Consider the following 12,917-nt stretch of genomic DNA (forward strand, 5'->3'; position numbering starts at 1 on the left):
AGTCCCAGGCTTGGGGCCCCCCAGCCCTTAGGCTTTGGGCGCCCCAGGCCGGGGGCGCCACAGCCCTTAGGCTTAGGGAGCCCCACGCCTGGACCCCCAACCCTTAGGAATTGGGAGCCCAAGGTCTGGGGCGCCAGAGACCTTAGGCTTAGGGAGCCCCAGGCCAGGGGCGCCCCAGCCCTAAGGCTTAGGGAGCCCCAAGCATGGCGTGCCCCAATCCTTAGGCTTTGGGAAACCGAGGCCTGGGCGCCCCAGCCATTAGGTTTTGGGAGCCGCAGGCCTGGGGCGCTCTAGCCATTAGGCTTAGGGAGCCCCGGGCCTGGGGTGCCCCTGCCCTTAGGCATAGGGATCCCTAGGTCTGGGGCGCCCCTGCCCTTAGGCTTAGGGAGCACCTGGCCTGGGGCGCCCTAGAACTTAGGCTTAGGGAGCCCCAGGCCTGGGGCGCCCCAGCACTTAGGCTTAGGGAGCCCCAGGCCTGGGGCACCCCTGCCCTTAGGCTTTGGGAACCCCAGACTGGGACGCCCCAACCCTTAGGCTTAGGGTGCCCCAGGCCTGGGGCGCCCTATCCTTTAGGTTATGGAGCCCCAGGACTGGGGCGCCCCAGCATTTAGGTTTAGGGAGCCCCAGCCCTTAGTATTAGAGAGCCCCAGGCTTGGGGTGCCCCAGCCCTTCGGCTTAGCAAGCCCCAGTTTGGGGAGCCCCAGCCCTTAGGCTTAGGGAGCCCCAGGCCTGGGGCGCCCCAGCCTTTAGGCTTAGGGAGCACCACGCCTGAGGCGCCCCAGCACTTAGGCTTTGGGAGCCCAAGGCCTGGGGCGCCCCAGCCCTTAGGCTTAGGGAGTCCCAGGCTTGGGGCCCCTAGCCCTTAGGCTTTGGACGCCCCAGGCCTGGGGCGCCCCAGCCCTTAGGCTTAGGGTGCCCCATACCTGGGGCCCCCCAACCCTTAGGCTTTGGGAGGCCATGGCCTGGGGCGCCACAGACCTTAGGCTTAGGGAGCCACAGGCCAGGGGCGCCCCAGCCCTTAGGCTTAGGGAGCCCCAAGCCTGGCGCGCCCCAATCCTTAGGCTTTGGGAGCCCCAGGCCTGGGCGCCCCAGCCTTTAGACTTTGGGAGCCGCAGGCCTGGGGCTCTCTAGCCATTAGGCTTTGGGTGCCCCAGGACTGGGGTGCCCCAGCCATTAGGCTTAGGGAGCCCCTGGCCTGGGGTGCCCCTGCCCTTAGGCTTAGGGATCCCTAGGCCTGGGGCGACCCAGCCCTTAGGCTTAGGGAGCACCTGGCCTGGGGCGCACAAGAACTTAGGCTTAGGGAGCCCCAGGCCTGGGGCGCCCCAGCACTTAGGCTTAGGGAGCCCCTGGCCTGGGGCGACCCATCCCATAGGCTTAGGGAGCCCCAGGCTTGGGGCGCCCCTGCCCTTAGGCTTTGGGAACCCCAGATTGGGACGCACCAACCCTTAGGCTTAGGGTGCCCCAGGCCTGGGGTGCCCCAGCACTTAGGCTTAGGGAGCCCCAGGTCTTGGGCGCCCCAGCCCTTAGAGTTAGGGAGGCCCAGGTCTAGGGCGCCCCAGCCCTTAGGCTTAGGGAGCCTCAAGCCTGGGGCTCCCCAGCCCTTAGGATTAAGGAACCCCAGGCCTGGGACGCCCCAGCCCTTAGGCTCTAGGAACCCCAGGCCTGGGGCGCCCCAGCCCTTAGGCTTAGGGAGAAACTGGCCAGGGGCGCCCCAGCACTTAGGCTTTGGGAGCCCCACGCCTGGGGCTTCCCAGCCCTTAGGCTTAGGGAGCCCCACGCCTGGGGCACCCCAGCCCTTAGTATTTGGGACCCCAGTCCTGGGGCGCCCCAGCCCTTAGGCTTGGGGAGCCCAGGCCGGTGGCGCCACAAACCCTTAGGCTTGGGAGACCCAGGCGTGGGGTGCCCCAGTCCTTAGGAAAAGGGAGCCCCAGGCCTGGGGCGCCCCAGCTTTTAGGCTTTAGGAACACCTGGTTGGGGCGCCCCAGAACTTAGGCTTAGGGAGCCCCAGGGCCTGGGGAGACCCACTCCATAGGCTTAGGGAGCCCCAGGCCTGGGGCGCCCCAGCACTTAGGCTTAGGGAGCCCCAGGCCTGGGGCGACCCATCCCATAGGCTTTGGGAACCCCAGACTGGGACGCCCCAACCCTTAGGCTTAGGATGCCCCAGTTCTGGGGCGCCCCAGCACTTAGGCTTAGGGAGCCCCAGGTGGGCGCCTCAGCCCTTAGAGTTAGGGAGCCCAAGGCCTAGGGCGCCCCAGCCCTTAGGCTTAGGGAGCCTCATGCCTAGGGCGCCCCAGCCCTTAGGGTTAAGGAACCCCAGGCCTGGGGCACCCCAGCACTTAGGCTTTGGGAGCCCCAGGCCTGGGGCTTCCCAGGCCTTAGGCTTATGGAGCCCCATGCTTGGCCCCCCCACCCCAGCCCTTAGGCTTTGGGAGCCCAAGGCCTGGGGCGCCCCAGCCCTTAGGCTTAGGGAGCACCAGGCCTGGGGCACCCCAGCATTTAGGCTTTGGGAGCCCAAGGCCTGGGGCGCCCCAGCCCTTAGGCTTAGGGAGTCCCAGGTTTGGGGTGCCCCAGCCCTTAGGCTTTGGGAGCCCTAGGCCTGGGCGCCCCACCCTTAGTCTTGGGAGCCCAAGGCCTGGGGCGATCCAGCCCTTAGGATTTGGGACCCCAGTCCTGGGGCGCCCCAGCCCTTAGGCTTAGGGAGCTCCTGGCCTGTGGCGCCGCAGCCTTTAGGCTTTTCGAGCCCCAGGCCTGGGGTGCCCCAGTCCTTAGGAAAAGGGAGCCCCAGGCCTGGGGCGCCCCAGCCTTTAGGCTCTGGGAGCCGCAGGCGTGGGGCGCTCCAGCCATTAGGCTTAGTGAGCCCCAGGCCTAGGGTGCCCCAACTCTTAGGCTTAGGGAGTCCTAGGCCTGGGGGCGCCCCAGCCCTTAGGCTTAGGTAGCACCTGGCCTGGGGCGTCCCAGCCTTAGGCTTAGGGAGCCCCAGGCCTGGGGCGCCCCAGCCCTTAGAGTTAGGGAGCCCCAGGCCTAGGGCGCCCCAGCCCTTAGGCTTAGGGAGCCTCATGCCTGGGGCGCCACAGCTCTTAGTATTAAGGAACCCCAGGCCTGGGACGCCCCAACCCTTAGGCTTAGGGAGCCTCATGCCTGGGGCGCCCCAACCCTTGGGCTTAAGGAACGCCATGCATGGGGCGACCCAGCCCTTAGGCTTATGGAACCTGGCCAGGGGCGCCCCAGCATTTAGCCTTAGGGACCCCTAGGCCTGGGGCGCCCCTGCCTTAGGCTTCGTGAGCCCCGGGCCTGGGGCGCCCCAGCTCTTAGGCTTAGGGAGCCCTAGGCCTGGGGCTTCCAAGCCCTTAGGCTTAGGGACCACGTGGCCTGGGGCGCCCAAGAACTTAGGCTTAGGGGGCACCAGGCCTGAGGCGCCCCAGCACTTAGGCTTTGGGAGCCCAAGGCCTGGGGCGCCCCAGCCCGTAGGCTTAGGGAGTCCCAGGCTTGGGGACCCCAGCCCTTAGGCTTAGGGAGCCCCACGCCTGGGGCCCCCCAACCCTTAGGCTTTGGAAGCCCAAGGCCTGGGTTGCCACAGACCTCAGGCTTAGGGAGCCCCAGGCCTGGGGTGCCCCTGCTCTTAGGCTTAGGGATCCCTAGGCCTGGGGTGCCCGAGCCCTTAGGCTTAGGGAGCACCTGGCTTGGGGCGCCCCAGAACTTAGGCTTAGGGAGCCCCAGGCCTTGGGCGCCCAAGCCCTTAGAGTTAGGAAGCCCCAGACCTAGGGCGCCCAGCCCTTAGGCTTAGGGAGCCTCATGCCTGGGGCGCCCCAGCCGTTAGGCTTAGGGAACCCCAGGCCTGGGGTGCCCCAGCCATTAGGATTAGGGACCCCCAGGCCTGGGGCGCCCCTGTGTTTAGGCTTAGGTAGCCCTAGGCCTGTGACGCTCCAGCCCTTAGGTTTAGGGAGCCCCAGGCCTGGGGCGCCCCAGCCCTTAGGCTGTGGGAGCACCAGGCCTGGGGCGCCCCAGCCCTTAGGCTTTGGGAGCCGCAGGCCTGGGGATCTCCAGCCCTTAGGCTTTGGGAACACCTGGCCTGGGGCGCCCCATAATTTAGACTTAGGGAGCCCCAGGCCTGGTGCGCCACAGCACTTAGGCTTAGGGAGCCCCAGGCCTTGGGCGCCCCAGCCCTTAGAGTTAGGGAGCCCCAGGCCTGGGGCGCCCCAACCCTTAGTATTTGGGACCCCAGTCCTGGGGCGCCCCAGCCCTTAGGCTTAGGGAGCCCCAGGCCTGTGGCACCCCAAACCCTTAGGCTTTGGGATCCCCAGGCCTTGGGTGCCCCAGTCCTTAGGAAAAGGGAGCCCCAGGCCTGGGGCGCCCCAGCCCTTAGAATTAGGAAGCCCCAGGTTGGGGAGCCCCAGGCCTTAGGCTTAGGGAGCCCCACGCCTGGGGCGCACCAGCCCTTAGGCATAGGACGCCTCAGGCCCGGGGATCCCCACCCTTAGGCTTTGGGAGGCCCAGGCCTGGGGGGACCCAGCCCTTAGGCTTAGGGAGCACCAGGTAGGCTTTGGGAGCCCCAGGCCTGGGATGCCCCAGCCTTTAGGCTTTGGGAGCCCCAGGCCTGTGGCGCCCCATCCCTTAGGCTTTGGGAACCCCAGGCAGTGGTGCGCCAGCCCTTAGGCTTAGGGAGCCCCAGGCCTGGGGCGCCCCACCCTTAGACTTAGGGAGCCCCAGGCCTGGGGCGCCCCTGCCCTTAGGCTTACGGAGCTCCAGGCCTGGGACTCCACAGCCCTTAGCTTTGGAAGCCCCAGGCCAGGGGCTTCCCAGCCCTTAAGCTTAAGGAACCCCAGGCCTGGGGTGTCCCAGCCCTTAGGCTTAGGGAGAACCTGGCCAGGGGCGCCCCAGCACTAAGGTTTTGGGAGCCCCAGGCCTGGGGCTTCCCAGCCCTTAGGCTTAGGGAGCCCCACGCCTGGGCCCCCCCAGACCTTAGGCTTTGGGAGCCCAAGGCCTGGGGCGCCCCAGCCCTTAGGCTTAGGGAGCCTCAGGCCTGTGGCGCCCCAGCACTTACGCTTTGGGAGCCCAAGGCCTGGGGCGCCCCAGCCTTAGGCTTAGCGAATCCCAGGCTTGGGGCCCCCCAGCCCTTAGGCTTGGGTAGCCCCAGGCCTGGGGCGCCAAAGCATTTAGGCTTAGGGAGCCCCAAGCCTTGGGCGCCCCAGCCCTTAAGCTTAGGGAGCCCCAGGCCTGGGTTGCCCCAGCCTTTAGGCTTTGGGAGCCCCAGGACTGGGGCGCCCCAGTCATTAGACCTTGGGAGCCCCAGACCTGAGGCTTCCCAGCCTTTAGGTTATGGAGCCCCAGGACTGGGGCGCCATAGCATTTAGGTTTAGGGAGCCCCAGGCCTGGGGCGCCCCAGCCCTTAGGATTAGGGAGCCCCAGGCTTGGGGTGCCCCAGCCCTTAGGCTAAGGAAGCCCCACTTTGGGGAGCCCCAGCCCTTAGGCTTAGGGAGCCCCAGGCCTGGGGCGCCCCAGCCCTTAGGCTTAGGGAGCCCCAGGCCTGAGGCGCCCCAGCACTTAGGCTTTGGGAGTCCAAGGCCTGGGGCGCCCCAGCCCTTAGGCTTAGGGAGTCCCAGGCTTGGGGCCCCCCAGCCCTTAGGCTTTGGGTGCCCCAGGCCTGTGGCGCCACAGACCTTAGGCTTAGGGAGCCCCACGCCTGGGGCCCCCCAACCCTTAGGCTTTGGGAGCCCAAGGCCTGGGGCGCCACAGACCTTAGGCTTAGGGAGCCCCAGGCCAGGGGTGCCCCAGCCCTTAGGCTTAGGGAGCCCCAAGCCTGGCGCGCCCCAATCCTTAGGCTTTGGGAGCCCCAGGCCTGGGCGCCCCTGCCTTTAGGCTTTGGGAGACGCAGGCCTGGGGCGCTCTAGCCATTAGGCTTTGGGTGCCCCAGGACTGGGGTGCCCCAGCCATTAGGCTTAGGGAGCCACGGGCCTGGGGTGCCCATGCCCTTAGGCTAAGGGATCCCTAGGCCTGGGCCGCCCCAGCCCTTAGGCTTAGGGAGCACCTGGCCTGGGGCGCCCCAGCACTTAGGCTTAGGGAGCCCCATGCCTGGGCCGATCCATCCCATAGGCTTAGGGAGCCCCAGGCCTGGGGCGCCCCTGCCCTTAGGCTTTGGGAACCCCAGACTGGGACGCCCCAACCCTTAGGCTTAGGGTGCCCCAGGCCTGCGGCGCCCCAGCCTTTAGGTTATGGAGTCCCAGGACTGGGGCGCCCCAGCATTTAGGTTTAGGGAGCCCCAGGCCTGGGGCGCCCCAGCCCTTAGGATTAGGGAGCCCCAGGCTTGGGGTGCCCCAGCCCCTAGGCTTAGGAAGCCCCTGTTTGGGGAGCCCCAGCCCTTAGGCCTAGGGAGCCCCAGGCCTGGGGCGCCCCAGCCCTTAGGCTTAGGGAGCACCAGGCCTGAGGCGCCCCAGCACTTAGGCTTTGGGAGCCCAAGGCCTGGGGCGCCCCAGCCCTTAGGCTTAGGGAGTCCCAGGCTTGGGGCCCCCCAGCCCTTAGACTTAGGGTGCCCCACGCCTGGGGCCCCCCAACCCTTAGGCTTTGGGAGCCCAAGGCCTGGGTTGCCACAGACCTTAGGCTTAGGGAGCCCCAGGCCTGGGCGCCCCAGTCTTTAGGCTTTGGGAGCCGCAGGCCTGGGGCGCTCTAGCCATTAGGCTTTGGGTGCCCCAGGACTGGGGTGCCCCAGCCATTAGGCTTAGGGAGCCCCAGGCCTGGGGTGCCCCTGCCCTTAGGCTTAGGGATCCCTAGGCCTGGGAAGCCCCAGCCCTTAGGCTTAGGGAGCACCTGGCCTGGGGCGACCAAGAACTTAGACTTAGGGAGCCCCAGGCCTGGTGAGCCACAGCACTTAGGCATAGGGAGCCCCAGGCCTGGGCCGACCCATCCCATAGGCTTAGGGAGCCCCAGGACTGGGGTGCCCCAGCACTTAGGCTTAGGGAGCCCCAGGCCTTGGGCGCCCCAGCCCTTAGAGTTAGGGAGCCCCAGGCCTAGGGCGCCCCAGCTCTTAGGCTTAGGGAGCCTCATGCCTGGGGCTCCCCTACCCTTAGGATTAAGGAACCCCAGGCCTGCCTGGGACGCCCCAGCCCTTAGGCTTTGGGTGCCTCATGCCTGGGGCGCCCCACCCCTTAGGCTTTAGGAACCCCAGCCCAGGGGCGCCCCAGCGCTTAGGCTTAGGGAGTACCTGGCCAGGGGCGCCCCAGCACTTAGGCTTTGGGAGCCCCAGGCCTGGGGCTTCCCAGCCCTTAGGCTTAGGGAGCTCCACGCATGGGGCATCCCAGCCCTTAGGCTTTGGGAGCCCAAGGCCTGGGGCGCCCCAGCCCTTAGGCTTAGGGAGCCCCAGGCCTGGGGCGCCCTTGCACGTAGGCTTAGGGAGCCCCAGGGCATGGGGAGACCCATCCTATAGGCTTAGGAAGCCCCAGGCCTGGGGCGCCCCAGCCCTTAGGCTTTGAGAGCCCCAGGACTGGGACGCCCCAGCCCTTAGGCTTAGGGAGCCCCAGGTGGGGCGCCAGAGCCTTTAGGCTTAGGTAGCCCTAGGCCTTTTGCGCCCCAACCCTTAAGCTTAGGGAGCCACAGGGCTTTGGCGCCCCAGTCCTTAGGATTTGGGAGACCCAGTCCTGGGGCGCACCAGCGCTTAGGCTTAGGAAGCCCCAGGCCCGGGGAGCCCAAGCGCTTAGGCATAGGGAGCCCACGCCTGGGGCGCCCCAGCCCTTAGTCATAGGAAGCCCCAGGCCCGGGGCTCCCCAGCCCTTAGGCTTAGGGAGCCCCAGGCCTTGGGCGCCCCAGCACTTATGCTTAGGGAGCACCTGGCCTGGGGCGCCCCAGAACTTAGGCTTAGGGAGCCGCAGGCCTTGGGCGCCCCAGCCTTTAGAGTTAGGGAGCCCCAGTCCTAGGGCGCCCAGCCCTTAGGCTTAGGGAGCCTCAAGTCTGGTGCGCCCCAGCCCTTAGGTTTAGGGAGAAACTGGCCAGGGGCGCCACAGCCCTTAGGCTTTGGAAGCCGCAGGCCTGGGGCACTCCAGCCATTAGGCTTAGGGAGCCTAGGGCCTGGGGCGCCCCAGGCCTTAGGCTTAGGGAATCCTAGGCCTGGGGCACTCCAGCCCATAGGCTTAGGGAGCATCTGGTCTGGGGCGCCCCAGAACGTAGGCTTAGGGAGCCCGAGGCCTGGGGCGCCCCAGCATTTAGGCATAGGGAGCTTCAGGCCTGTGGCGACCCATCCCATAGGCTTTGGGAGCCCCAGGCCTCGGTCGCCCCAGCCCTTAGGCTTTGGGAGCCCCGGCCTGGGACGCCCCAGCCCTTAGGCTTAGGGAGCCCCAGGCCTTGGGTGCCCCAGCCCTTAGAATTAGGGAGCCCCAGGCCTAGGGCGCCCAGCCCTTAGGCTTAGGGAGCCTCATGCCTGGGGCGCCCCATTCCCTTAGGATTAAGGAACCCCAGGCCTGGGACGCCCCAGCCCTTAGGCTTAGGGATCCCCAGGCCTGGGGCGCCCCAGCCCTTAGGCTTTGGGAGACACATGCCTGGGGCGCCCAAGCCCTTAGGCTTAGGGAGCCCCGGGCCTGGGGCGCCACAGCCCTTAGGCTTAGGGAGCCCTATGCCTGGGGCGCCCCAGCACTTAGGCTTAGGGAGCACCTGGCCTGGGGCGCCCCAGCCCTTAGGCTTTGGAAACCCCGGCCTGGGACGCCCCAGCCCTTAGGCTTAGGGAACCCCAGGCCAGGGGCGTCCCAGCACTTAGGCTTAGGGAGCCGCAGGCCTTGGGCTCCCCAGCTCTTAGAGTTAGGAAGCCCCAGGCCTAGGGCGCCCCAGCCCTTAGGCTTAGGAAGCCTCATGCCTGGGGTGCCCCAGCCCTTAGGATAAAGGAACCCCAGGCCTGAGACGCCCCAGCCCTTAGGCTTAGGGAGCCTCATGCCTGGGGCGCCCCAGCCCTTAGGCTTAAGGAACCCCAGGCCTGGGGCACCCCATCCCTTAGGCTTAGGGAGAACCTGGCCAGGGGCGCCCCAGCACTTAGGCTTTGGGAGCCCCAAGCCTGGGGTGCCCCAGCATTTGGCTTAGGGTCCCCCAGACCTGGGGCGCCCCTGCCCTTAGGCTTACGGAGCCCCAGGCCTGGGACTCCACAGCCCTTAGCTTTGGAAGCCCCAGGCCAGGGGCGTCCCAGCCCTTAGGCTTAAGGAACCCCTGGCCTGGGGCGTCCCAGCCCTTAGGCTTAGGGAGAACCTGGCCAGGAGCGCCCCAGCACTTAGGCTTTGGGAACCCCAGGCCTGGGGCTTCCCAGCCCTTAGGCTTAGGGAGCCCCACGCCTGCCCCCCCCCCAGTCCTTAGGCTTTGGGAGCCCAAGGCCTGGGGCGCCCCAGCCCTTAGGCTTAGGGAGCCTCAGGCCTGTGGCGCCCCAGCATTTACACTTTGGGAGCCCAAGGCCTGGGGCGCCCCAGCCCTTAGGCTTAGCGAATCTCAGGCTTGGGGCGCCCCTGCCCTTAGGCTTGGGTAGCCCCAGGATGGGGCGCCACAGCCCTTAAGCTTAGGTAGCCCCAGGCCTGGGGCGCACCAGCACTTAGGCTTAGGGAGCCACAGGTGGGGCGCCAAAGCCTTTAGGCTTAGGGAGCCCCAAGCCTTGGGCGCCCCAGCCCTTAAGCTTAGGGAGCCCCAAGCCTTGGGCGCCCCAGCCCTTAAGCTTAGGGAGACCCAGGCCTGTGCACCCCAGCCTTTAGGCTTTGGGAGCCCCAGGACTGGGGCGCCCCAGTCATTAGGCCTTGGGAGCCCCAAACCTGGGGCGCCCCAGCCTTTAGGTTATGGAGCCCCAGGACTGGGGCGCCCCAGCATTTAGGTTTAGGGAGCCCCAGGCCTGGGGCGCCCAGCCCTTAGGATTAGGGATCCCCAGGCTTGGGGTGCCCCAGCCCTTAGGCTTAGGAAGCCCCAGTTTGGGGAGCCCCAGCCCTTAGGCTTAGGGATCCCTAGGTCTGGGGCGCCCCAGCCCTTAGGCTTAGGGAGCACCTGGCCTGGGGCGCCCTAGAACTTAGGCTTAGGAAGCCCCAGGCCTGCGGCGCCCCAGCACTTAGGCTTAGGGAGCCCCAGGCCTGGGGCACCCCTGCCCTTAGGCTTTGGGAACCCCAGACTGGGACGCCCCAACACTTAGGCTTAGGGTGCCCCAGGCCTGGGGCGCCCCAGCCTTTAGGTTATGGAGCCCCAGGACTGGGGCGACCCAGCATTTAGGTTTAGGGAGCCCCAGCCCTTAGGATTAGAGAGCCCCAGGCTTGGGGTGGCCCAGCCCTTCGGCTTAGGAAGCCCCAGTTTGGGGAGCCCCAGCCCTTAGGCTTAGGGAGCCCCAGGCCTGGGGCGCCCCAGCCTTTAGGCTTAGGGAGCACCACGTCTGAGGCGCCCCAGCACTTAGGCTTTGGGAGCCCAAGGCCTGGGGCGCCTCAGCCCTTAGGCTTAGGGAGTCCCAGGCTTGGGGCCCCCCAGCCCTTAGGCTTTGGACGCCCCAGGCCTGGGGCGCCCCAGCCTTTAGGCTTAGGGAGCACCACGTCTGAGGCGCCCCAGCCCTTAGGCTTAGGGAGCACCTGGCCTGGGGCGCCCCAGCCCTTTGCTTAGGGTGCCCCATACCTGGGGCCCCCCAACCCTTAGGCTTTGGGAGGCCATGGCCTGGGGCGCCACAGACCTTAGGCTTAGGGAGCCCCAGGCCAGGGGCGCCCCAGCCCTTAGGCTTAGGGAGCCCCAAGGCTGGCGCGCCCCAATCCTTAGGCTTTGGGAGCCCCAGGCCTGGGCGCCCCAGCCTTTAGACTTTGGGAGCCGCAGGCCTGGGGCTCTCTAGCCATTAGGCTTTGGGTGCCCCACGACTGGGGTGCCCCAGCCATTAGGCTTAGTGAGCCCCGGGCCTGGGGTGCCCCTGCCCTTAGGCTTAGGGAGCCTCAAGCCTGGGGCTCCCCAGCCCTTAGGATTAAGGAACCCCAGGCCTGGGACGCCCCAGCCCTTAGGCTTAGGGAGCCTCATGCCTGGGGGGCCCCAGCCCTTAGGCTTAAGGAACCCCAGGCCTGGGGCGCCCCAGCCCTTAGGCTTAGGGAGAAACTGGCCAGGGGCGCCCCAGCACTTAGGCTTTGGGAGCCCCACGCCTGGGGCTTCCCAGACCTTAGGCTTAGGGAGCCCCACGCCTGGGGCACCCCAGCCCTTAGTATTTGGGACCCAAGTCCTGGGGCGCCCCAGCCCTTAGGCTTAGGGAGCCCAGGCCGGTGGCGCCACAAACCCTTAGGCTTTGGGAGACCCAGGCGTGGGGTGCCCCAGTCCTTAGGAAAAGGGAGCCCCAGGCCTGGGGCGCCCCAGCTTTTAGGCTTTAGGAACACCTGGTTGGGCGCCCCAGAACTTAGGATTAGGGAGCCCCAGGGCCTGGGGCGACCCACTCCATAGGCTTAGGGAGCCCCAGGCCTGGGGCGCCCCAGCACTTAGGCTTAGGGAGCCCCAGGCCTGGGGCGACCCATCCCATAGGCTTTGGGAACCCCAGACTGGGACGCCCCAACCCTTAGGCTTAGGGTGCCCCAGTTCTGGGGCGCCCCAGCACTTAGGCTTAGGGAGCCCCAGGAGTGGGCGCCTCAGCCCTTAGAGTTAGGGTGGCCGAGGCCTAGGGCACCCCAGCCCTTACGCTTAGGGAGCCTCATGACTGGTGCTCTCCAGCCCTTAGGATTAAGGAACCCCTGGCCTGGGGCTCCCCAGCCCTTAGGCTAAGGGAGAACCTGGCCAGGGGCGCCCCAGCACTTAGGCTTTGGGAGCCCCAGGCCTGGGGCGCCCCAGCCCTTAGGCTTAGGGAACACCTGGCCTGGGGCGCCCCAGAACTTAGGCTTAGGGATTCCCAGGCCTGTGGCTCCCCAGCCCTTAGGCTTTGGGAGCCCCAGGCCTGGGATGCCCCAGCCCTTAGGCTTTGGGAGCCCCAGGCATGTGGCGCCCCATCCCTTAGGCTTTGGGAACCCCAGGCTGGGGTGCGCCAGCCCGTAGGCTTAGGGAGCCCCAGGCCTGGGGCACCCCAGCACTTAGGCTTAGGGAGCCTCATGCCTGGGGCGCCCCAGCCTTTGTTTTAAGGAACCACAGGCCTGGGGCACCCCAGCACTTAGGCTTATGGAGCCCCAGGCCTGGGGTGCCCCAGCCATTAGGCTTTGGGAGCCCCAGGCCTGGGCGCTCCAGCTTTAGACTTTGGGAGCCGCAGGCCTGGGCCTCTCTAGCCATTAGGCTTTGGGTGCCCCACGACTGGGGTGCCCCAGCCATTAGGCTTAGTGAGCCCCGGGCCTGGGGTGCCCCTGCCCTTAGGCTTAGGGAGCCTCAAGCCTGGGGCTCCCCAGCCCTTAGGATTAAGGAACCCCAGGCCTGGGACGCCCCAGCCCTTAGGCTTAGGGAGCCTCATGCCTGGGGGGGCCCAGCCCTTAGGCTTACGGAACCCCAGGCCTGGGGCGCCCCAGCCCTTAGGCTTAGGGAGAAACTGGCCAGGGGCGCCCCAGCACTTAGGCTTTGGGAGCCCCACGCCTGGGGCTTCCCAGACCTTAGGCTTAGGGAGCCCCACGCCTGGGGCACCCCAGCCCTTAGTATTTGGGACCCCAGTCCTGGGGCGCCCCAGCCCTTAGGCTTAGGGAGCCCAGGCCGGTGGCGCCACAAACCCTTAGGCTTTGGGAGCCCCAGGCGTGGGGTGCCCCAGTCCTTAGGAAAAGGGAGCCCCAGGCCTGGGGCGCCCCAGCTTTTAGGCTTTAGGAACACCTGGTTGGGGCGCCCCAGAACTTAGGCTTAGGGAGCCCCAGGGCCTGGGGCGACCCACTCCTTAGGCTTAGGGAGCCCCAGGCCTGGGGCGCCCCAGCACTTAGGCTTAGGGAGCCCCAGGCCTGGGGCGACCCATCCCATAGGCTTTGGGAACCCCAGACTGGGACGCCCCAACCCTTAGGCTTAGG

This window comes from Tenrec ecaudatus, unplaced genomic scaffold, assembly GCF_050624435.1.
Source record: "Tenrec ecaudatus isolate mTenEca1 unplaced genomic scaffold, mTenEca1.hap1 Scaffold_115, whole genome shotgun sequence".
Taxonomy (NCBI): domain Eukaryota; kingdom Metazoa; phylum Chordata; class Mammalia; order Afrosoricida; family Tenrecidae; genus Tenrec; species Tenrec ecaudatus.